Below are 25,936 nucleotides of genomic sequence, written 5' to 3'. Positions count from 1 at the left end.
CGAGCTGAAGCGAGTCTTTATAGACGAGCTGAAGGGAGTCTTTATAGACGAGCTAAAGCGAGTCTTTATAGACGAGCTGAAGGGAGTCTTTATAGACGAGCTGAAGGGAGTCTTTATAGACGAGCTGAAGGGAGTCTTTATAGACGAGCTGAAGGGAGTCTTTATAGACGAGCTGAAGGGAGTCTTTATAGACGAGCTGAAGGGAGTCTTTATAGACGAGCTGAAGGGAGTCTTTATAGACGAGCTGAAGGGAGTCTTTATAGACGACATGAAGGGAGTCTTTATAGACGACATGAATGGAGTCTTTATAGACGAGCTGAAGGGAGTCTTTATAGACGACATGAAGGGAGTCTTTATAGACGAGCTGAAAGGAGTCTTTTTAGACGAGCTGAAGGGAGCCTTTATAGACGAGCTGAAGGGAGTCTTTATAGACGAGCTGAAGGGAGTCTTTATAGACGACATGAAGGGAGTCTTTATAGACGAACTGAAGGGAGTCTTTATAGACGAGCTGAAGGGAGTCTTTATAGACGAGCTGAAGGGAGTCTTTATAGACGAGCTGAAGGGAGTCTTTATAGACGAGCTGAAGGGAGTCTTTATAGACGAGCTGAGGGGAGTCCTTATAGACGAGCTGAAGGGAGTCTTTATAGACGAGCTGAAGGGAGTCTTTATAGACGAGCTGAAGGGAGTCTTTATAGACGAGCTGAAGGGAGTCTTTATAGACGAGCTGAAGGGAGTCTTTATAGACGAGCTGAAGGGAGTCTTTATAGACGAGCTGAAGGGAGTCTTTATAGACGAGCTGAAGGGAGTCTTTATAGACGGGCTGAAGGGAGTCTTTATAGACGAGCTGAAGGGAGTCTTTATAGACGAGCTGAAGGGATACTTTATAGACTAGCTGAAGAGAGTCTTTATAGACGAGCTGAATAGAGTCTTTATAGATGAGCTGAAGAGAGCCTTTATAGACAAGCTGTAGAGAGTCTTTATAGACGAGCAGAAGAGATTTTTTATACACGAACTGAGGAGATGTTGTGAGTCTTTATAGACGTGCTGAAGGGAGTCTTTATAGACGAGCTGAGGGGAGTCCTTATAGACGAGCTGAAGGGAGTCTTTATAGACGAGCTGAAGGGAGTCTTTATAGACGAACTGAAGGGAGTCTTTATAGACGTGCTGAAGGGAGTCTTTATAGACGAGCTGAAGGGAGTCTTTATAGACGAGCTGAAGGGAGTCTTTATAGACGAGCTGAAGGGAGTCTTTATAGACGAGCTGAGGGGAGTCCTTATAGACGAGCTGAAGGGAGTCTTTATAGACGAGCTGAAGGGAGTCTTTATAGACGAGCTGAAGGGAGTCTTTATAGACGAGCTGAAGGGAGTCTTTATAGACGAGCTGAAGGGAGTCTTTATAGACGAACTGAAGGGAGTCTTTATAGACGTGCTGAAGGGAGTCTTTATAGACGAGCTGAAGGGAGTCTTTATAGACGAGCTGAAGGGAGTCTTTATAGACGAGCTGAAGGGAGTCTTTATAGACGAGCTGAGGGGAGTCCTTATAGACGAGCTGAAGGGAGTCTTTATAGACGAGCTGAAGGGAGTCTTTATAGACGAGCTGAAGGGAGTCTTTATAGACGAGCTGAAGGGAGTCTTTATAGACGAGCTGAAGGGAGTCTTTATAGACGGGCTGAAGGGAGTCTTTATAGACGAGCTGAAGGGAGTCTTTATAGACGAGCTGAAGGGATACTTTATAGACTAGCTGAAGAGAGTCTTTATAGACGAGCTGAGTAGAGTCTTTATAGATGAGCTGAAGAGAGCCTTTATAGACAAGCTGTAGAGAGTCTTTATAGACGAGCAGAAGAGATTTTTTATACACGAACTGAGGAGATGTTGTGAGTCTTTATAGACGTGCTGAAGGGAGTCTTTATAGACGAGCTGAGGGGAGTCCTTATAGACGAGCTGAAGGGAGTCTTTATAGACGAGCTGAAGGGAGTCTTTATAGACGAGCTGAAGGGAGTCTTTATAGACGAGCTGAAGGGAGTCTTTATAGACGTGCTGAAGGGAGTCTTTATAGACGAGCTGAAGGGAGTCTTTATAGACGAGCTGAAGGGAGTCTTTATAGACGAGCTGAAGGGAGTCTTTATAGACGAGCTGAAGGGAGTCTTTATAGACGAGCTGAAGGGAGTCTTTATAGACGAGCTGAAGGGAGTCTTTATAGACGAGCTGAAGGGAGTCTTTATAGACGAGCTGAAGGGAGTCTTTATAGACGAGCTGAAGGGAGTCTTTATAGACGGGCTGAAGGGAGTCTTTATAGACGAGCTGAAGGGTGTCTTTATAGACGAGCTGAAGGGAGTCTTTATAAATGAGCTGAAGGGAGTTTTTATAGACGAGGTGAAGGGAGTCCTTATAGACAAGCTGAAGGGAGTCTTTATAGACGAGCTGAGGGGAGTCCTTATAGACGTGCTGAAGGGAGTCTTTATGGACGTGCTGAAGGGAGTCTTTATAGACGAACTGAAGGGAGTCTTTATAGACGTGCTGAAGGGAGTCTTTATAGACGAGCTGAGGGGAGTCCTTATAGACGAGCTGAAGGGAGTCTTTATAGACGAGCTGAAGGGAGTCTTTATAGACGAGCTGAATAGAGTCTTTATAGATGAGCTGAAGAGAGCCTTTATAGACAAGCTGAAGGGAGTCTTTATAGACGAGCTGAAGGGAGTCTTTATAGACGAGCTGAAGGGAGTCTTTATAGACGAGCTGAAGGGAGTCTTTATAGACGGGCTGAAGGGAGTCTTTATAGACGAGCTGAAGGGAGTCTTTATAGACGAGCTGAAGGGATACTTTATAGACTAGCTGAAGAGAGTCTTTATAGACGAGCTGAAGAGAGTCTTTATAGACGAGCTGAAGGGAGTCTTTATAGACGAGCTGAAGGGAGTCTTTATAGACGAGCTGAAGGGAGTCTTTATAGACGAGCTGAAGGGAGTCTTTATAGACGAGCTAAAGGGAGTCTTTATAGACGAGCTGCAGGGAGTCTTTATAGACGAGCTGAAGGGAGTCTTTATAGACGAGCTGAAGGGAGTCTTTATAGAAGAGCTGAAGGGAGTCTTTATAGACGAGCTGAAGGTAGTCTTTATAGACGAGCTGAAGGTAGTCTTTATAGACGAGTTGAAGAGAGTCTGGGGAGAGAATTTATAGACGACCAGAAGTGAATATTTATAGACAATTAGAAGAGAGTCTTTATAGACGAGCTGAAGGCAGTCTTTATAGACAAAATGAAGGGTATAAAGACTTCCTTCATGTTGAGAAAAAAGGGAGTATTTACAGACGAATGGGAATCTTTATAGACTAACTTAATGGTAGAGCTAGGGAAAGTATAGAGGAGCTGAAGGGATCTTTATAGACGAGCTGAAGGGAGTCTTTAAAGACGAGCTGAAAAGTATTTAAAGAAGCGGAAGGGAGTCGTTATTGAAGAGCTTAAGTAAATCTTTATTGAAGAGCTTAAAGGAGTCTTTAAAGACCATCTGAAGAGAGTCTTTATAGATGGCAACGTCGGTGGATGGATGGACAGAGAAGTTGTATGCAGGCGTTTGAAACTGAACATTTATTGCCATAATATAGGAAAATTTTTCTGAGTGTATCACAAAAAAGGTGTGGCATTTTTGTCAGTATTTTAGAAGAGTTTGTACGAAGAAAATTTCTTTTAAAATTCAAAAACAATTTTTCTAAAATTATAAATGACAATATTTTTCAATATTTTTCCCTTCTGGGTGGCAAATTTTAAAATGTTATTCTTGTTCTGTCTTCCGTAAAGAAGGAGAAAAAACCAGCCACAAATGATAATTTATATTTGCTTTTAGTTTATTCTACTTCCTGGCGACAAAGAAATTTTGATTATAAATTTCGAGAAGCATGTATTTTTCTCTGTTTGCCACAACAATAGTCGCCATTAGCTTGAATAAAAGCTCTAAATACAATTCTTTATTTTGATTTATATGCAAAAGTTGTGTCATGTTGCTGTGTTTTGAATGTTATCGCCAAAACGTAAAAAAAGGGTCACGTTTTGAATAATTCACTCTAGGGAGTTTTGTTTAAGGATAAATTCAAATTTATCAATAGCACACAGTTGTGAGGGCAAAGTATAGAGAATGCAAAGGAAAAAAAACTTTACAAATTGTGTTTGTATTTTGCGTCATTGTAAATATTGAACTGTAGAAGTAGAACTGCTACACAAACGAATATTGAACTTAAAAAGTAAAAATAAGCTATTTGATATGGTCATGGATTTTTTTAAGGGAATTGTAAAATGCAATTGCCATTACTTACATGTATTAAATGAGGTAATCTAATACCAAACTCGGACAAGAATGACCTGAAACAAAAAAAGGAAAGTAATATTTATTTTTGTCATATGTATGTGAAACAAAAATCCATAGGTTTGTATGTACAGTTGTGAAATCTTAAGCTTACGATATGAAATTTCCCCAACTTATGCAACACTGGTAGCCTTTGAAAAATATCTATCATAAACATCACGAGATTTGTTAACATGGATTTATTGCACGACAAGGGGCGAACTGTTGATACGGTCTCGCCTCGCAGTAATCAAAGACATTTGAATGCGATATAGCAAAAGCAGAAATATTTTAGCAACAAATCCTAAACGAAAAATCCTCACAAAATGTCGTCGTTAATAAAACCAAAAAATATTCGTGCCACACAGAGATGTTTGATAGTAAAACTAAACTTCCTATCGTAAATCATGATAAACGTTTCACTGCTGTGAAATTTATGGCGACAAACATATTTTTTTATGAATGTTGTATTTATTTACTTTTTTTCTGAAACATATGAGACATTTTATGCAGATTTTAGGACGAAATGGGAATCATGATGATTAAACGGTCATGAAGCAGTTTTTGTAACATGCTCTCCCATTAATCTCGCTTAAAAAGGGAGTTTTTATTATAACTGGCAAGAAGTAAGTTTTTATATAAGAGCTGATGAAACTGAAAGTAATACATAAGAATGAGATGTAGCTGAAAGGAGCATTCTTAGACCAACTGATGGGAGTATATAGATGAGTAGGGAGTTTTGAAGGGCGAATGGAAGGGACGGATGGACTGAATGGAGTCTTTATAGACGAGCTGATGGAAGTATGAATAGAAAGGATACTTTATAGATGAACTGACGGGAATATTTATAGACGAAAACGAGAGTCTTTATATACGAACTGAAGGAAATATTTGTAGATGAATTGCAAAATTGCAATGAGCAAACGATAATCTCATAGACAAACAAAAGACAATCTTAATACGGAGGTTGCTCAATAAATTTCTGACCTAACAATGAAAACGCAAATACTTATTATCAAAATTGGGTTTATTATACCCTCCACCATAGTATGGAGGGCATATTAAGTTTGTTTTTATGTTTGTAACACATCGAACTCATCATTTGCGACCATGTAAAGTATATATATTCTTGATCAGTATAAAATTCTAAGACGATCTAGTCATGTCCGTCTGTGGTACTTTTGCACAACTGTATTTTTTTTGCATAGGCAGGTCAAGTTCGAAGATGGGCCATTTCGGCCTACGTTTTGGTATATCCCGCATATAACGGTACCTCCCGATTTTCGATATTTTGGGCATTTTAGATAAATTTTTTGACCAAACTACTTGTAATTTTACATTTTTACAGTGGTCACAAAACATCTTCTCCAAAAACCGTCAACATAGGTCTATGTTTTGGTACAGCCCCCATATAAAGGTACCTTCCGATTTTCGGTATTTTGAGGATTTTGGCAACAATTTTTAACCGAACTATTTGTAATCTGCAATTCGAATTTGAGGTACCCAGTGGTCACAAAACTTCTCCACCAACAATTATCAGCATGGGTCCACACGTTGATTTATCCCCATATAAGGTTGACAACTGATTAAAGGCATTTCTATATGCATTTTGTTTACCTTATTTAGTTATCAGTGGTAACAGAACATCTCCGCATCAAATATTTCAGAATATTTTATTGTGGAGGGTATAAAAACTTCGGCCCAGCCGAACTTAACACTTTTTTACTTGTTATTTTTTTCTAAAGATGTCTTCAGCATGATTATTTATACACTCTTGTATGCGCTCAAACCACTGTTGAAGCACTTTCTCCACTGCCATTGAGACACCTCCAAAACGTGTTTTTGAACGTTATATAAAGCATATGCTGCGGTTGCTGGTATCTTTCGGGCTCACACTCATAATTCCATGATTCGTCACCTGGTTCCATCTTATAAACGTCTTTTGAAGCACTGAATGGTATTTTTTTTAAATTTCTTGCACCGATCGAAAGGCGATCCAACAATCCATTTTTGCGGCCAGGTGTTCATGCAATGTCAAATGTTAATTGGCGATAGAAATGTCCAAGGATGCCTCTATATCACGGTATATAACATGGCGATCTTGCATTATCCGTTTCCGCAAGTTATGTTAATTAAAACACAAATGTATTTTTATTAATCAATATTTCTTTATTTTAATATTTTCGTAAACGCTACAAACATATACTTTCGACTCCAAACTTCAACTCAACTCTCGTCAGAGATGTCACATTAATATTTAAAATAAAATTCGAAACATAAAAGAATAACCGATTACAGCGAATACAATAACAAATATGATTTAATGTTAAAGCAGTTTAATGAAGAGAGTAACCAAAGAAGAATTAGTTAATTTATATGTTTAGGAAATTAATAAGAAGGCTAAAAAAGATATAGTTGATGAATTATGACAAAGATAAACAAAAGTACACTAAAGAAAAAAATTGAATTCATGTTTAATTTAAATACATACATAATTCTCACGTCTAAATTTTTTTTTGGCACGATGATCGTTTTTGGACGACCCTATAGACCTTCGTTTATAGGCGAGTGTCGACCACGATTGAATTCATTGAACCAGTTTTTCACAGTACTATGATCGATACATTCTGGTCGTGATAATCCACGTCGAAAGTTGTGAACAACGATCAGACGAAAATGTTCACAAGGATATTCTAGTTCTTTTTTTTTGCAAAGTGATTTTTTCATGTCACTGCACTAAAGGTAATTTGCCCTGTTTTTGAGGCAAAAATGAATAACAGCGGAATTAAAGGACTTTTTTACTTTTAAAATTATTTATGTGTAAAAGTAAGATAAAACAAAGATTTCTACAGATAAATTCGGATATAACGAACAATGGTTATAAGCAACTACGTATTAACGAACAAAGCTATTTCTTCCAATGACATTTTCATTCGTTTTCTTATACAAAACAAACTGGTGAAAACGATCACGGTAGTAAGTAAAATTGTTATTACAATTTTGTATATTTTTTTACATATATATATTTTTTACATAAAGACGATTTTAGTGCTCCTTTAAACCGTATCAATGATTAATATGTAAAAGAGAGATAAATAAAGCTTACTACTGCCGCACCGTTTATAGAAAACCACGGATATAACGAACAATTTGTCGCCATTACTTATTTTACTTGCAATGAAATTGCAAACAACAATATTTTTATACCCTCAGCATTTATGCTAACGAGGGTATATACACTTTCACACGGGCAAAATGTGCCGCATCGAAATAATGGTTTTAGACCCCAAGTATGTTTGGACGAAATGTGTTTCAGACAATTTGGAGTCGATTGAGCAATGTCCGTCCGTTTGTGTGGCTGGATGGAGCGCACGATAACTCTCGAACGGATGAACCGATTCGGTTAAAATTTTGTCTTTCGTAATATTTTGCCCAAGCTTAGTTTAAGTTCGAAGATGGGCTATATCGGTCCACTCCTTCCGGTACCTCCCCCACAAAAGTTCGAAAATGTTCGGAAAATTTGTGCGCACGATAACTCTTAAAAGGAGTAACCGATTTGGTCCATACTTTGCCCATCGTAAAACGTGTAACGACTTAAATAAGTTTTCAATATGGACTCAATCGGTCCACTCCTTCGGGTACCTCCCACACAAAATTTCGGAAAAGTTCAGTTTAGGACCATCTCTCGAATCGTTGTGATTTTTGTTTTAACAACTTTTATTCACTGCCCCCATACGACGGTACATGTTTCATCAGGGGCAAGTCCATACTTCCTGAGAAAATAGCCTGAAAGTTGCTAAAAAACTCCCTATGACACCGTGTGAGGTGGTTGGAGCGCAAGATAACTCTATAACGGATTAACCGATTCGGTTCAAAATTTGGCTTTCGTAATATTTTGTCCAAACATAGTTTAAGTTCGAAGATAAGCCATATCGGTCTACTCCTTCAAGTACCTCCCCCACAAAAGTTCAAAAATGTTCGGAAAATTCGTTCGTAGGGTAACTCTTGAAGGGATTGGCCGAATTGGTCCATACTTTACACATCCTAATATATCTACTAGATATAGATCAGGTTCAAACATGGACTATATTTGTCCACTCCATCCGGTACGTCCCACACGAAATTTCGGATAAGTTCACTTTAAGACCCGCTACCGAATCACTATGATTTTTGTTGACGCAACTTGCATTCGCTGCCTCAATTACGATGGTAACAGTTTTTTCAGGGGCAAGTCCATACTTCTTGAGCAAACAACCCGAAGGGTGGAAAACCCCTATGGCACCATATGTAGTGGCTGGAGATACACTTTCATAATGGTCAATGTAGATCCATTCCTTTTAGTATTTTGATCTTTAATCCTAATCAACATTTTTGTCGGTTCAAACGCCCAAAATTTTTAAAAACCGCTAAATACATATCGCTCATTTACTCAAAGAGTGACACATTTCAAAAAATCAAGTTTCGAGAAAAACGCGTTTTAAGTTGTCGAATGAAATTTGACTTCCCAACTTAAAAAGATTATTACACAAAAACTAAAATAACTAGTTGAACCATATTTTGCAGAGAACTAGCCAGACATCAGTGCTAAATTTCTGTGCAAAATCGAGCATGACTTGAAGTGTTTTAGTGCTTCATAAATGCAAAAAACTTTTTTGATGATTTATGCCAAACTCCTAGAAAATAAGCTGTAACTCGTTGAGTTTCAGAGATATGAACTTGAAAATTTGACACAAGATAAAGTAGAAGTCGTCGAAAAAATAGAAATTGCTAACTCAAAAAAACAATTTTTTGAGTTATGCCACTCTTTGAGTAAATGAGCGATATGTTTTTGGGAAAAAATTGTTTCAATATACACAGGCAATATACACGGATCTGCCGACTCAGTCAAGATGTGGCCTTCGTAATATTTTGTGCAAACTTAGTTAAAGTTTGAAGATAAGACATATCGGTCCACTCCTTCAGGTACCTCCCTCACAAGAACTCAAAAATGTTCGGAAAAATTGTGTGCACGATAACTCCTGATGGGAGTGAACGATTTGGTCCATATTTTACACAGATACCAGATACAGATCAGGTTCAAATATGGACAATATTTGTCCGCTCCGTCGGATACCTCCCACACAAAATTTTGAATAAATTCACTTTAAGACCCGCTCTTGAGTCACTTTGATTTTTGTTGAAGCAACCTGCGTTCGATTATTAGATGAAATTCGAATGTGGTGGTTATAGGTCAAAAGTTCTAAAATATTCGCTAAAATGGTACGCGCGATATCCCATAGACCTAGCAACGGATTTGGTCCAAACTTTGGATCTCTATATATTGTCGAAACTTAGTTCATGTTCAAATTTTGGCCCTATCTGTCCAATCCTTGGGGTACCACCCACACACATGTTCAACATTTTTGTTTGGATAACGGTCTTTTCGAGGATCCTTTGGACATTTTACCGAAGGTGTTCCTAGTGGTCCTGTTTACATCGATATTATGTTTTTCGTAGGACAGTATTTAAAAAAAGCCTATCTATCGATATCTCCGCAAATTTTTGAGCTTTAATCCTATCCATATTTTTGTCGGTTCATACGGTCAAAATTTTGAAAACCTTAATATATAAGTTTTTTTGGGAAAAGGTTTTAAAATCCACACAGGCTGAGGGTATATCTCTGTCGGCAAAGCCGACTGATACTTTTTTACTAGTTTTATAATCATTATTTATTTCCTCAAACCAAACTTACACAATTTTAAGACTTTTTTTTGAGAAGTAACCTTATAAAATCTGATAAATATCAAAAAAAGGGCAAAATCGGGTTTTGTAATACCAATGCTGAAGACTTTCAGTAATGTGTTCTAGGTGGCAAAATCACGGCCAAACACGGCCAATTTAGTATAAGTCTATATGGCGTGAATTTAAGAAAAATAAAATATTTATTTTTGACTTTTTGGTCGCTACCAAAAATGTTTAAGCTATATTCTATATCAAATAAAGCTCTCTCGCAATTGAAAATTTAGTCCATTTTACATATATTTATATTAGGTTTATGTTTCCGCGGTTTCAAATACACTGAAATATGCCTTATAATACATTTTTTTTAGTTTTTCTTCGAAATTCTCACTTTGACGGCAATTTAAAATTATTATTATTAAAAGTTGCAAATTCGACTCTTTGCCTCAAAAACTGGGCAAATTACCTATAGTGCATTGTAATCAACACAACACACAATCGTATGTTATTCTGTCCTGAGTATGTTTATGTTAAAGCATGTCAAAATTTCCAATGAAAATGTCAGATGACACACGACAACACGCAGTGTTGCCTAGGCCAGAAAATTATCGAGCAACACTCGTACAAGAGTATAAGCTCATTTCTTAAGATTGTCTGTTTCTTAAACGAGATCCGAATATACTGTGTTAGCCAAAATAAAGAGTAGGGAGCTCTAGACGAAATGCCTTTATCTACCTGAAAATGAAATCAATAGAGACAAGCAAAAGAGGATAATTTCAAAGTAAAGTAAAAGAAGGAACCTTTATCTACAGAGTTACCGGAATGGGTCTTTATAATTGACTTGTCTTAGGTCGAGTCTTTATGAACGAGTTTACACAAGATCTTTTGATACAGACTTGAAGGGTATATTTATAGGCCAGCTGAAGAAGTAGATGATGGAGGGTGTTCTCATAGAAAGCCTGGTAGGTCTAGGTCTTCTTATAGAGGACATCTGGGTTAGAGACGGGCGCGGGCCTAAAAAAATAGGCACGCACATGCACAAACACGGACCAACTTTTTATTGCACTTTCACGCACAAATGTGGCGTTTTTCAAGCAGGCACGAACACGCACTATTCACGGCACGACACGCGTCATCCTCTACTCTATATCTTCTCGTAGAAGACTGATATTTTTTAATGAAGACTGATATACATTCTCATAGAAGACCAGGAAATGACCAATCGAACTTTTATAAGAAGATATACAGGTCTTCATCGAAAAAAAAAACTACCTGTCTTCAGTGAGAAGACTGACAGGTATTCTCATAGAATAGTGGTATGACTTCTCTTGGAAGACCAGTAGGTCTTCTCATTAAAGTTTCGCAGGTCATTTCATAAAAGACCAACAATTCTTCATATAGAAGACCAGAAGGTTTCTAATAAAAGACCAGGAAATGATCCATCGAATTTCTATAAGAAGACATGCAGGTCTTCATTGCAGAAATACCTATCTTCTGTAAAAAGATCGAAGGCCGATAGGTCTTCACATAGAAATCCGTTAGGTATTCTCATAAATGGCCGGTAGGTCTTCTTATAGAAGATCGGTAGGTCTTCTTATAGAAGATCTGTAGGTCTTCTCATAGAAGATCGGTAGGTGTTCTCATAGAAGATCGGTAGGTCTTCTCATAGAAGATCGGTAGGTATTCTTATAGAATATCGGTAGGTCTTCTTATAGAAGATCGGTAGGTCTTCTTATAGAAGATCGGTAGGTCTTCCTATAGAAGATCGGTAGGTCGTCTTATAGAAGATCGGTAGGTCTTCTTATAGAAGATCGATAGGTCTTCTTATAGAAGATCGGTTGGTCTTCTTATAGAAGATCGGTAGGTCTTCTTATAGAAGATCGGTAGGTCTTCTTATAGAAGATCGGTAGGCCTTCCTATAGAAGATCGGTAGGTCTTCTTATAGAAGATCGGTAGGTCTTCCTACAGAAGATCGGTAGGTCTTCTTATAGAAGATCGGTAGGCCTTCTTATAGAAGATCGGTAGGTCTTCTTATAGAAGATAGGTAGGTCTTCTCATAGAAGATCGGTAGGTATTCTTATAGAAGATCGGTAGATCTTCTTATAGAAGATCGGTAGGTCTTCTTATAGAATATAGAAATGACCAATCGAACTTTTATAAGAAGATATACAGGTCTTCATCGAAAAAAAACTACCTGTCTTCAGTGAGAAGACTGACAGGTATTCTCATAGAATAGTGGTATGACTTCTCTTGGAAGACCAGTAGGTCTTCTCATTAAAGTTTCGCAGGTCGTTTCATAAAAGACCAACAATTCTTCATATAGAAGACCAGAAGGTTTCTAATAAAAGACCAGGAAATGATCCATCGAATTTCTATAAGAAGACATGCAGGTCTTCATTGCAGAAATACCTATCTTCTGTAAAAAGATCGAAGGCCGATAGGTCTTCACATAGAAATCCGTTAGGTATTCTCATAAATGGCCGGTAGGTCTTCTTATAGAAGATCGGTAGGTCTTCTTATAAAAGATCTGTAGGTCTTCTCATAGAAGATCGGTAGGTGTTCTCATAGAAGATCTGTAGGTCTTCTCATAGAAGATCGGTAGGTATTCTTATAGAATATCGGTAGGTCTTCTTATAGAAGATCGGTAGGTCTTCTTATAGAAGATCGGTAGGTCTTCCTATAGAAGATCGGTAGGTCGTCTTATAGAAGATCCGTAGGTCTTCTTATAGAAGATCGATAGGTCTTCTTATAGAAGATCGGTTGGTCTTCTTATAGAAGATCGGTAGGTCTTCTTATAGAAGATCGGTAGGTCTTCTTATAGAAGATCGGTAGGCCTTCCTATAGAAGATCGGTAGGTCTTCTTATAGAAGATCGGTAGGTCTTCCTACAGAAGATCGGTAGGTCTTCTTATAGAAGATCGGTAGGCCTTCTTATAGAAGATCGGTAGGTCTTCTTATAGAAGATAGGTAGGTCTTCTCATAGAAGATCGGTAGGTATTCTTATAGAAGATCGGTAGATCTTCTTATAGAAGATCGGTAGGTCTTCTTATAGAATATCGGTAGGTCTTCTTATAGAAGAACGGTAGGTCTTCTTAAAGAAGATACGTAGGTCTTCTCATAGAAGAACGGTAGGTCTTCTTAAAGAAGATAGGTAGGTCTTCTCATAGAAGATCGGTAGGTCTTCTCGTTGAAGATAGGTAGGTATTCTTATAGATGGTAGGTAGGTCTTTTCATAGAAGATCGGTAGGTATTCTTATAGAAGATCGGTAGGTCTTCTTATAGAAGACCGGTAGGTCTTCCTATAGAAGATCGGTAGGTCTTCCTATAGAAGATCGGTAGGTCTTCTTATAGAAAATCGGTAAGTTGTTATAAAAAATCGCTAAGTCTTCTTCTAGAACATCGGTAGGTCTTCTTTTCAAAGTTCGGTAGGTTTTCTAATCGAATATCGGTAGGTCTTCTAATCAAAGATCGGTAGGTCTTCTAATCGAAGATCGTTAGGTTTTCTCTTAGAAGACTGAAAGTCTTCCCATAGAAGACCGAAAGGTCTTCACATAGAGGACCGGAAGGTCTTCTCATAACAGACAGGTTGGTCTTCTCATAGAAGACAGGTAGGTCTTCCCATAGAAGACAAGTAGATCTTCATAGAAGACCTGTAGGTCTACTCATAAAAGACAGGTAGTTTCTTTTTAAAGAAGATAGGTATGCATTCTGTTAGAAAGCCGGTAGCTCTTCTTATAGAAGTCAATGACAACCGGTAAGATCTACCTATAAAAAAAATCGGCAGGTCAATTCATAGAATATCGGCAGGTCTCCTCATAGAAGACTATCAAGTCTGCTAAGTCTCCTTATAGAAGACCGGTATGTCTTCTCACAGAAGAAGGTCTGCTTACAGAAGATCTCTAGGTTTTCTCATAAAAGACCGATATTTCTTTTTAAAGAAGACTGGCATGTCTTCTCTTTGAAGACTCGTAGGTTTTCCCATAGAATTTCATTAGGTCTTCTCATATAAGACCAGAAGTTCTTCTAATAGGAAATCAGGAAATGACCCAACGAACTTTTAACAGCAGGTATACAGGTCTCCATTGGTCCCGGACCGGGCCGATAGGTCTTCTACCTACCTGAAGGACTTCACATAGAAAACTGGCAGGTCTTTTCATAGAAGACAGGTAGGACTTCTCATAGAAGGCCGGAGTTCTTCTTATAGAAGAGCCGTAGATGTTTTTATAGAAGATCTGTAGGTCTTCTAATAAATATCGCCAACGGCCGCTAGGGTTTCTCACAGAAGACCGATAGGTTCTCATAGAAGACCGATAGATCTTTTCGTGGAAGATCGGTAGGTCTTCTCATATATAGCCGGTAGCTCTTCTTATAGAATTTCGGTAGGTCTTCTCAAATAAGACCAGGAAATGACCCATCGAACTTGTATAAGAAGACCTGTATATCTTGAGTAAAAAATGTCTGTCTTTTGTAAGAAGACCGGTAAGTCTTCCACACAGTAAACCCGTCGGTATTCTCATAGAAGACAGGTATGTCTTTTCTTAGAAAACCGGTAGGTCTTCTTAGGGAAAACAGGTACGTCTTCTCAGAGAAGCCAGGTAGATCTTCTCAGTAAATGCAGGTAGGTCCACTCAGAGCAGGCACGTAGGTCTTCTTATAGGAGATCGGTAGGCCTTCTTAAATGAGGTCGATAGGTTTTCTCATAGAAGACCGGTAAGTGGTCTCATAAAAGGCCGGTAGGTCTTCTCGGAAAACATCGATTTTCATAGAAGACCGAGAGGTCTTCTAATAGAGTACTTCACATAGAAAACCGGAAAGTCGTCACATCAAATATCGGAAGTTTCAATCACAGAAAGCCGGTGGGTCTTAGTCTACAATACCCACCGGTCTCCTTCTCAACGTACAATGGGACGAAATTTGTTTCGGACGGCTGAAGCGCACGATAATAAACGAACGGATTAACCGATTCGGTCTAATCTTTGGATATATTTTGTTCAAACTTTGTTTAAATTCGATTGGCTCTTCCAGAATATGCCAAATGCTACAGAGAAACAGATTTGTTCTGAATTTTGCACATCGGAATATTTTTTACCAGGCATAGGATTCGAATATGGGCTATATCGGTTCAATCCTTCAGGTTCATGCCACATAAAATGTCAAAAATTTTCGTAAATGCGCGGTTGAAATTTTTCGAATCCTTGCGTCTATATCGGCACAAACTCATATAACTTACGGATTGAGTATCCCATTTGGCCGAAAATCATACAATAGCTTCCATACGTATATCTAAGTCCAAGAAGAATAAGAACCATACCTTCGTGTACCTGCTTCACAAAACTTGAAAGCTTTTGCTTAAGTGCATTTTAAGGGCTGTTTGTGGATCGCTTTTTATAGAATATGTTCCTTGTAGTCCTTTCTTTACTTATTTCCGTTTGTCTTTGTAAAGACGAATTACTATGTACAATATGATGATTACTAGGAAAATTCGATCATTATCCATATCAAGTCACCTTACCGCTTGGTGAAATCATTGCTGCAGCACAGTAGTAAAAATCCTACTAAAGGCTCCGAAAATCCCCAAAGAAAAAATTAATGTAGCTCAATTACAATTTATCTCAACAATATACCTCATACTTATGAACTTCATACTTATTTCAATAATTTAATATACTATAGTCAATTTTTTTAGAATATTTAGCAAGTTACATATATAGCTTTTGGGATTTTAATAGCTACAAAACTACTTGGATGATCAAAGGTGATTGGAGGTTTTGGGTTCGCTTGAACAGAATTGTTTTAAAAATAAACTTTATTTGGTAGCACCCTTGAATTTAGAGATTTTAAACATGATACAATTATGGGGTATCGTTATAAGGGAGTAGTACAAAATGTGAACTGATTTTTTTGTCAACAAAGTTTTGCCACTGCCTCAGAACCCATTACGACAAATCAAAGCATTTTCGCACAAGCTTTACTATTTGGAAATATTTAATTATTGCTACAACAAATTCTCTAATGAAACAAAAATTGAATTGGTGGTAATTTAGTTTTTTATCCTGCTAAGACTTCCAATTAAAAAATCAACTATGAGTTGCACTCTCATAAATAACCACTTAACCAATATTCAATTCGAAGCTAATCAATTTTTTTCTGTTAAATGGTATGGCGGCACAGAGAAATTGAAATTACTTCAAAGATGCAATTTGTGCGAGAAATATGAAGAACAAGAAAAAATCAATATTACCAAGCTATGAATTAGAAGATATTCACGTTTTCTTCAGAGCGAGCGGACTATAATAATGATAACGACAGTAATGATATTGGCTGTCGATATTTTGCAAAATACCAGCAGCAATATTTTATGCGCCAAGATCCGCATGAAATTGTCGGTCGCGCGGTATTCATTCACAACGTTATTTACAGACGGAAAACGCTACAAACTTCAAATGGAGTCAAAGATCCAAACGTGTGATACCGAAATGATGACGCCGCCACGGCGTGTATTGGCAAAAATGCAAATAAAACTACTTTACGAAGGAAAACAGAAGACCAAGAAGAGTTTGAGAGAAAAATAAAACGTGTGGAAACCATACACAATTACAAACAAAACGAAAGAATAAACGAATTCAATAGATATTTTCCGGTATTGATGATCCAAGGGAGACCATTCGTGTTGTTTTTTTTTTTTTTTTTTTTTGTGGGTAATTGGCCCCCTTCTTTCGCAGATTCATGGCAATTTAAAGGTAATTGGCACACTTCAAAACGGAAATCCCAGCGAGTAAAAAAATTACGGCAAAAACCATTCAACAAGAACTGCAACAACAACAACGGCGTTATGGCAAACATGAACAAAAACCACAAAAAAAAACAACGAAATCAAAGCAAGAATTGTTAAAAAAATATCGTTTCAAGAAACCAAATAAATGGTTTCGGCATTCAAAAGCGGCAACAATCGTTCAAACTACCGCAGGCATTATGTGAACGGAGTGGAGTGGTGGGGTGATGCTACGACACTAGATAGGCCTTCTTTGTTGGTGGCGGCGTCGTCAGGCAACGTAGCAACCACAGCCACGACCACCATTCATATTGAAAATTGCAAATTTAACAGAGCAGAACATAATACACAACCTTAAGTTATGCCACCGCAACAAAATATGAATGTTTGGCTTATATTATTTGCTCAAAATGGAATGAATGTGTATTAAGGAAATTATTATTGCCAAGGGACAGCAATAAGATAGCGAGAGGATGTTGAAACGAAACTGTGGTTTGCATGGAAAATATAAAAGGTTCGTATGTGGATGAAGGAATGGAGACCAGATAAGAGAAATGTTTATGCATTCTTTTTTGTAGTATTCCATGGATCAAATGACATGAAATGCAATATCCAATCATTGATTTTTAAATATATACTCACGAATTAAACGAGTAAAAAATATCAGTCGGCTTGGCCGACAGAGATATACACTCAGCCTCGGACCTAAAGAAAAGAAGTAAGACACAATACTTCTGACGTCTATATAGTACAATGTACAACGTTTAGACCAAATTGGTTTCTCCTTTCGAGGTTTATCTTACATACTACCTAATTTAGTTTGTACTGGCAGGCTTTTTTGAAGCTTTTAGACTATTATCTCAAGAAGTAAAGACTTGCCCCTGAAAAAAAAAATGTACCATCGTAATCGGGAAAGCGTATAAAGGAAAAAAATGTCCTGTATTCAACTACGGGTTCATCCTGTTGCTTAAGTATTACCATTGAGATTCCGCGTGGAACTACTGCTTTGGATGATTTCGCGGTACGGATGACATCTACAACATCGCTCATGTGGTTGTACATCTCCGGATGTGAGGGCTCTTATACAGCGTATTACTCTCCACTTCGCTCTATCACTCTCGGGGTGCTCTATAAATTGCCGGTTAAAATAACACGGGCAACTCTGTCCATGTCTCGCAGTTAAAAATAACAGTCGTTCTATCGTAATTCTTTCCAGAATTCGAGGCCAAATGCCTACACGTGCTCTAGCCACTTTTTCCGCTCATGATCACCTACTACCCTGTTGACTTCAACAGTCTCGAGTCATAAGGGTTCGTAGGAAGACCAGCAGGTATTATCAAGCGGCTGCAGTTGAGATGATGACACGGAAAATTATCTCAAGAATATGACGGAATGACTAGATCTCTGAAACGGTGATTGGAAAATTCTCTGTTCACTTGCCAATCAGCTTTTCTATCGTTCAGAAAAGCACAAGATAAGAGTATATGAAGTCGGGTGGTCTATTAACGGAGACGATGATAGGAAGCAAAATTATGGGTTGCACCCAAAGTGTGTGTCTCAATGGTGATGTCTGGCGAGTTGTTCCAATATACTTTTATCTCTTTGGGAACGTATTCGTTCACTGGCAAAATGTGCTCCTCTGGTCATTATCTACAGCGGAATGCCAAAGCTTATGGTGAGAATTGAAGCTGCTTAGCGAAGTAATACAACACGGAGGAAAAAGGGCCTCTCTAACATATGTGCCAAACATATTTTGCAGCAAACATATATTTGTTTGCAATCAGTCCCAAACATAACATATGTTTGGCTCCTGCAAAAAAATATATGTTTGGGTGCAAACAAATTATTTGTTTGGGTGCAATCAAATACAGACCCAAAATCAACAAAAAAAAAAAAACCAGCACCAGTGGGCGCTTACTGAGAGCAAGGGAGCGTAAATTTAAATGTAAAACACATAGAAATGTGTGCTCACTTGCTCTCAGTAAGCACTCACTGGTTATCTCTAACATATACACACATTTTTAAATGGTGGTGGTTTATTGAAGGACATAGAAATACCAAACAGAAGTAACAACAGACACATATGTAGGTTAGGCCGGGTCGATTTGTGTGGAAGGAAAAAACCTTAATGGGCCCTTCGCGTTTCTGATTTCTGGGATTGAACTGAGCATACAAGTCCACTCGACCATTTGTCTATGATGAAAATCGAGCCTCTCGATTTTGACTTAAAGTTTTTATAGACGTTTTTTGGATATTTTGGCATATAACAGTCAAACCATTGAGATTTGCGATCCAACACAAGGAACAAAATTGTAGCCAACACAATAATTAAGAAATCTCTAGTACTTCGCAAAAGTATTGGAATGCTCCTTCAGCTAGTTTTGGCATTGAGAAAGTGCACATTTTTCGGAAAATATCGATAAATGACTCTGTGCTACAAAATTTGACCAGAAAAATATTCAAGCATTCTGTTATTAAATTCTATCGTGTTGGGGTCCATAGACAACAAAAATACCTTTGGTTCGTTTGCGTCACTTCGTTTTATTATTTTATAACGATAAAAGTAGTGAAAATTTGGATTTCTTACAATTTCAAATTTAAACGGGCGTGTCTTCTTTTTTACAGCGGATTTCTATTGATCCTTTTCCCTTTTAAAGGGGTGAATATTTTTCGAATAAGCTATTATTTGTTAAAATGTTCCTTCCACACAAATCGCCCCGCCCTACGGCCAAAAATGTGTCTCATCGAAATAACGGTTTTAGACCCCAAGTATGTTTGGACCAAATTCGTTTCAGACAATTTGGAGTCGATTTAGCCATGCCCGTCTATCTGTTTGTCTGATTGGCTGGTGCGCACGATAACTCTCGAACGGATTACCCGATTCGAACCAAATTTTGGGAATCGTAATGCTTAAAGTTCGAAGATGGGCCATATCGGTCCACTCCTTCAAGTGAACGATTACTCTCGAAGGGAGCAATCGATTTGGTCCAACCTATGCACATCGTATTATTCTTTCTAGATATAGATCGGGGTCGAATATGGACTATATCGGTTCACTCCTTCGGGTACCTCCCACACAAAGTTCGGATAAAGTGAAGATTAAGAGCTCCTCTCGAATCTTTCTGAAATTTTTTTCAGTAGGTTGTCCTTGCGGCTCCCTTTATGACGGTACAATTTTTTCTTGCGCAAGTCCACATTTCCTGAAATATTGGCCTAAAAGTTCCAAGAAACCCTGACGGCACCAACCAAAATGGCAAATCCGCAAGATAATTCTCGTAGGGAGTTTCTGATTTGTGCAGACTTTGCACATCGTATAATTTCATCTAGTCCTGTATCAGTTTAGAATATGGCCTATATCGGTCCGTCCACTCCTTCGGGTACCTCCCACGCAAAATTCGGAAAAAGTGAGGTAATGACCCAAAAGCTACAAAACCCTGCCGGCGCATACTAAAATGTGTATTGCGTAAGATAACTCTAAAACTTTTTCAAAAATTTCTTCCAAAATTACTTTAACGTAATTTAATATTTCGAGACCTTTATGAAGAAGTGTGGTTATTAAAAATGTTTGGTATATCAAGCTTTTTGTAGAAAATTAACTTATGTTGAAACTGAGGTATGGGGTATTGTAACTCGCGATCAGTTTTACCATAACTTTTGACCGCATTTCGGTAAAATAAACTGTTTTAGCCCGATTCACCGAGGGGTTTCTTAAAATAATATTTTGAGCGGAAGCTGTGGTCGTACTAATGTAAAAAAATCGGAAAAAATTGTTGAAAAAAACGAGTTTCATTATGTTATTTTCCAATTAGTGGTTTTACAACACAATGTAGAGCTTAAAGCTCAAAGGAGAAGTTAAAGAGTACACTTCAGAGTTGAAGTTTCTAAAGTATGATTTTTTAATATATCCACGGTATCTACCTCAAACGGATGCTGACATTTTGAAACCAGAAAAATGGGGTTTTTTGAATTTTAGCTCTAATCGGGACGCGCAGCTGGATTTCACTAAAAGCTTATTATTAAATTATAGTACTCACGATTTCGCATTTTTTAATGTATAACATGAGGGTGTAGCCCTCACAGGATCACAGTAATCTGCGCCCAAACACGAAATTTTTGTGCGTAAATTTTTCTCAAAAACCTATTTTTTTGGTTTAAAATTTACAAACGTCAATCGATTTCCGTGGAAACCCGCGTAAATTTAGTTTTTTTGCGTTTTGAATCTAACAAGCCACGACACGTAAAAATCCACCCACTAGATCGGCGGATATGATACCCCTCAAATTTTGAAAATTTGCAAAAAATTATTTTGAAAATATCGCATATTAAAACACGTTTTGGATGTGTCAGTTCTACTCAAATAAATAGATCGATACGCGTGTTTAAACTGCGCGAAAACAGATATTTAAAAACTCTCGTAAATCCAGAGATATAATAGGTTTTTTCTAAAAATTGAGTGCGATGCTACATCCACGGTTCTTGATGGATCGCATTGAAACGGCATAGAATGATGTATTTTTTAATGGTGATTATTGAAATCGGATGCGCATAAAATGTAAATGAACTTCGCGGAAATTATGACCATTTTACTGTGTTTTGCACCCTAATATGCAGCAGATGCTACATCGTGGTCGCCAAATAGAATTTGACAAACTGTACATCAAATAAGAGGGATTGATTCGCTGTGTTGGAAAATCGGATGCGCATCATGTCATTTTCACAATTGCGCGGTTTATATGCATCTCAAATGTTGTAATATTCAATATAACATTATTTTAACGTTATGCCACCATTGGAATTCCTTGTGATTTGATATAAGGTTCTAATAATATTATCCAATAGGAAAACTATAAGCGAAAAATTTGTTACAACGAAATATCATCATTATTGCGTGAAATTTTGACGAAAATGCCGAAGAACTCAAACATTTTTGCTCCAACTTTTCCTAGAAAACCATAAAAAAATTAAATTAGTATAATATGATTTTAATTTTTTCGTAATATTTTCTTCGTATTTTTGCAAATAACTTGAATACTATAGCTCCAACCTTCACAACTTAGGTTTCATTTTACTCCTCAAAATGTCTGGATGCTGTTATAATTTTTTTATATATTTTTCGTAAGTATGAGCGCTATTGTTTCAAAAATATGTTTGTAAATACGTGAAATTATTTAACAAATTAGATTTTTCGCGAATCCATTGAGACTTTGCGATTATTTTTTTGCATCATCGCAAAGGTTACGAATTCAGTTCACGATAATAGGATACAACAGCTAACAATATTAAGCCGCGATTTTTTTAGAATTTTTTCTAATTATCATAATTAAAACAGTCATATCTTTTGCGCGCAACGATCAAAGTTAGTAACGAAAACAGATTTGGAATGCTGATTTTTTTCTTAGTGCCAAAAATCATTGATGTAGTATCAAAAATTTTTTTTGATTTTTTGGAAATGAAAAAGACAATTTTAGACATTTTTCCTGATATGTCAATCATTTGGTATAGCCCCACATTACGGTACCGATACAAAATCAACCCAGCAAAATTTGAAAGAAGGGGTTCAATGCGATGACGTGATTTCATGGCATCTTTTGCATTTCTTCAAACGATGTCGTGAAAGATACGATCTTTTCAATAGCCTTTGCACCAATGAAAAGGAAGTCGTGAAAGATCAGATCTTTTCATCAGCATTTGAACCCATGCAAAGGAAGTCGTGAAAGATCCGATCTTTTCATCAGCATTTCAACCCATTCCATCGATCCAATAGAAATGAATTGTGTGTTTATACCCTACACCACTATGTGGGGAGGGTATTATAAGTTGGTTTTGGCCAAAAAGTTTGTAACGCATCGAAATAATGGTCGTAGACCCATACTTATATATACCAAAATGAATGTCTCGACGAGCTGAGTCGATCTGTCCGTCTGTCCATCTAAAATTTGTAATCACGCTACAGGTCGCAATTTTGATCGGATCGTCACGAAATTTTGGATGTTGATGAAGGTCCCGGAGGGGAAGAAGCCTATTGATTTTGGTGATGGTCGGATAATATTTAGGGCTCGGAATGGGCAAAAAACGTATGTGGATAAAAAGACAACGTTTTTTTTCCAAAGCGAATATCTCAGATATCGAAATTGTCGGTAACACATCCCATTTTTTAATTTTTTATAATCACGCTACACGTCGCAATTTTGATTGGATCGTCACGAAATTTTGGGTGTTAATGGGGGTCCCACAGAGGAAAAAACCTTTTGATTTTTGATTCGGAATGGGCAAAAAACGTATGTGGATAAAAAGACAACGTTTTTTTTCCAAAGCGAATATCTCAGATATCGAAATTGTCGGTAACACATCCCATTTTTTAATTTTTTATAATCACGCTACACGTCGCAATTTTGATTGGATCGTCACGAAATTTTGGGTGTTAATGGGGGTCCCACAGAGGAAAAAACCTTTTGATTTTTGATAATGGTCGGATATTATTCAGGGGTCGGAATGTGAAAAGGCCAACGTTTTATTTCAAAGCTAATATCTCTCTTCTGTAATAGGTATATCGAAAGCAAAACCTGGCAAGGAAAGTAGAAAATATCACCTTTACAACCAAGTGAAGTAGGTTGTCATAGGTGGTCAAACAACAGAGATATCGCAATAGTCGGTAATGCATCCCTTTTCCATTTTTTGTGCAATCACACTACGAAATTTTGATCGGATCCCCACGAAATTTTGGGGGTTGATGGGGGTCTAACAGAGAAAGAAGCCTATTGATGGTTGGAGTACATCCCACTTTTCCATTTTTCTATTTGGATTGTACTGACGATGCACTTAAATGCGTTTCAACAAAATTGACCTGTGTTAATGAAGACATTCAGAGCAAAGGCGCTAATCTATCCCAATTTTAATATTTTGAATTTTACCATTCAAAAGCTTATGAACAGAGGTAGTGGTATAGGGTATCACATAGTCGGCCCCGACGCGACTATAGCCTTGGCTCACTTGTTTTTATTAAACAGATGTTTGATAGTACGCGAACGAATTTGTATTCGAATCGTCTTAGTGAAGCAGACAATTGCTTTAAAGTTCGATGGTTCTACCTGTGCAACCTGATAAGTGGGTCGTGAAAACAAGGGTTTCGAGAAAATCAGCAGAGTTTACCGATATATGCCGTTATTTTGTTATAAGTAGGGTTCCGGTGAACATTTGCCAAGTCTGGTGGAGTCTTTTTGCTATCTAGCAATCCACAGTTTTTTTTTTTTTTCTTTTTGATCTAATCATAAATTTGTGTACTCCATAAGCTTTTCTTTGTATAACTGTCTGGAACCGTTCTCTTTAATGTTTTCGCAGTTGTGAGAGCTTTTGTTCGAACGCGTCTTTAGGAATACCGGTGTAGCAAGAGAAAAGAAAAGAAAAGAAATTTTCCTAACCTTATTTTTCGTTTCCTGAACTTTTGGGACACTTATTTTAGGAAGTGTACAAAGAAAAAAATTCCGGAAGAAAAGTAAGATCAAACGTGGCTTGCCGAAACGGTTACTCCCTTCTAAGTAAGGGTGTCCAACAGAGATTTAAAGAGCTTTAAATGCATTATCCTAAGAAGTGCGGACTTTCACACAAAACCTGTGGTAGGAATTCCAAGGCGATTTGAGGAAAAATCTTCAACTGTATTGGGACGAAAATTTTTCAACTTTTGTATGTGAGTAGTACCAGAATCAGAACATATTTTTAAGGGTTGTATACCTTCTTCGTGTAGGTAAAAACCAACAGCATGTCCCAAGGAAATTAACATGTTGTCCCTCACGTTCTGCTTTCATAATTGGCAAAAATATGTCGTGTCTAAAACAATAAACAATTATTTTACATTGCAATAACTAGTAACAACTGCTGTTTTCTTCTTCTTCTTCTTCTTCTTCTTCTTTATTTCAGTAATTCCGCTTCTGATTGCTAGCTGGCTGATACATTGTTGCTGAAGAAGATAAATTAAATAAATTGCCCACAACATTTGGTTTTTGTCGTTGCCGTTGTCATGATTGTCGTCATTGCTGATGTTTTTGCTTTTAATGTTGCTACTGATTTCGTTGCCATTGATGTTGTTTCCATTTCTACCCAAACGACAAAGGCAGCTGTTTCTTTTGGCTTCCTGCAACAGCATCCATCCATCCACATCCAAGCAACCAACATTCATTCATCAACGACACTCACGCACTGTCTGACTGACTAACCAATGCTTTAACGGCGGCAACAGATAAAACGTACAAAAGGCAAAAAAAAAAAATAAAGCATCAAACAAACGAAAACAATTTCGAATTGCCTCAGTTTTTTTTACTCAACTTTTTTCTTCTTGTTTTTCTCTCAATATGCATGTTGTTGGGAAATTTAATATCAATGGTAAGTAGCTGAATCAGTTGCGAATGCAAAAAATACAATTGCTACTATTTGCAAGAGAAGTCTTGATTGCAGTTAAGTTCCGGTATGCAAATTGTTTGGAGCTTGTTTTCATGGTCTGTTAATGGAAAATATTTCATTTTTTAATCAACACCATTGGTAATCAATTGAAAGATAAACGAGGAGATAGAGATCAAATTTTTGATCACATCATTTCCAATGCTGGTCATTAAAAACAGTTCTCTTTTCCTAATTAAACCCCCTTTCTTACCCAATGTGAATGACGCCACATTCAACTAGGTACCTCAATCCGTACGTATGTACATCATGTGCATGTTGTTCTTTCTAAATACTTTTTTTTAATATTTGAAGTAAATATTTACCGCCCAACCACATTTGTTCAATAAATTATCAATAATGCACTAAAACTTATTGACTCAACTCCCCAGAGAATTCAATTCGTTCAATGGGAAGGAACTGTTCAAATATTGATACGAAAACAGAACATTTTTATGACACAATGGTTATCAATGAACGGCGACACCCAAGACCCTCCAGCAATGGAGAGGGAAGTTGTTGAAAAGAAAAAAAAGAAAACGAAATAAGCTTTAGGTTCCAACACCAAACAAAAGGGAAATGGTATTGTTATTCAGAGAAGTTGAAACCATTTGCAAGTTACTGATGTTAAACAAACGGCTATAACAATAACTACAAAAAAATACGTTGTCATTTTGTTCCATTCAAATA

The 25,936-nt window shown here is 37.3% G+C and overlaps 1 long non-coding RNA gene across 1 annotated transcript in view; it reads right to left on the bottom strand.

Annotated features, from left to right (window-relative positions):
- The window catches only part of LOC141394102 (uncharacterized), a 524,376-nt gene that overhangs the window by 251,554 nt on the left and 246,886 nt on the right, over positions 1-25,936 (bottom strand). The window contains exon 2 of the long non-coding RNA XR_012410252.1: positions 4,299-4,344. This is a non-coding gene — a long non-coding RNA (uncharacterized lncRNA). The remainder of the gene's footprint in view (positions 1-4,298; positions 4,345-25,936) is intronic.

This window comes from Musca autumnalis, unplaced genomic scaffold, assembly GCF_047663935.1.
Source record: "Musca autumnalis isolate F117 unplaced genomic scaffold, ASM4766393v1 scaffold_1, whole genome shotgun sequence".
In the NCBI taxonomy this organism is placed as follows: domain Eukaryota; kingdom Metazoa; phylum Arthropoda; class Insecta; order Diptera; family Muscidae; genus Musca; species Musca autumnalis.
Note: the sequence above shows the minus strand (reverse complement) of the source record. Positions and strands in the feature narration are given on the sequence as shown.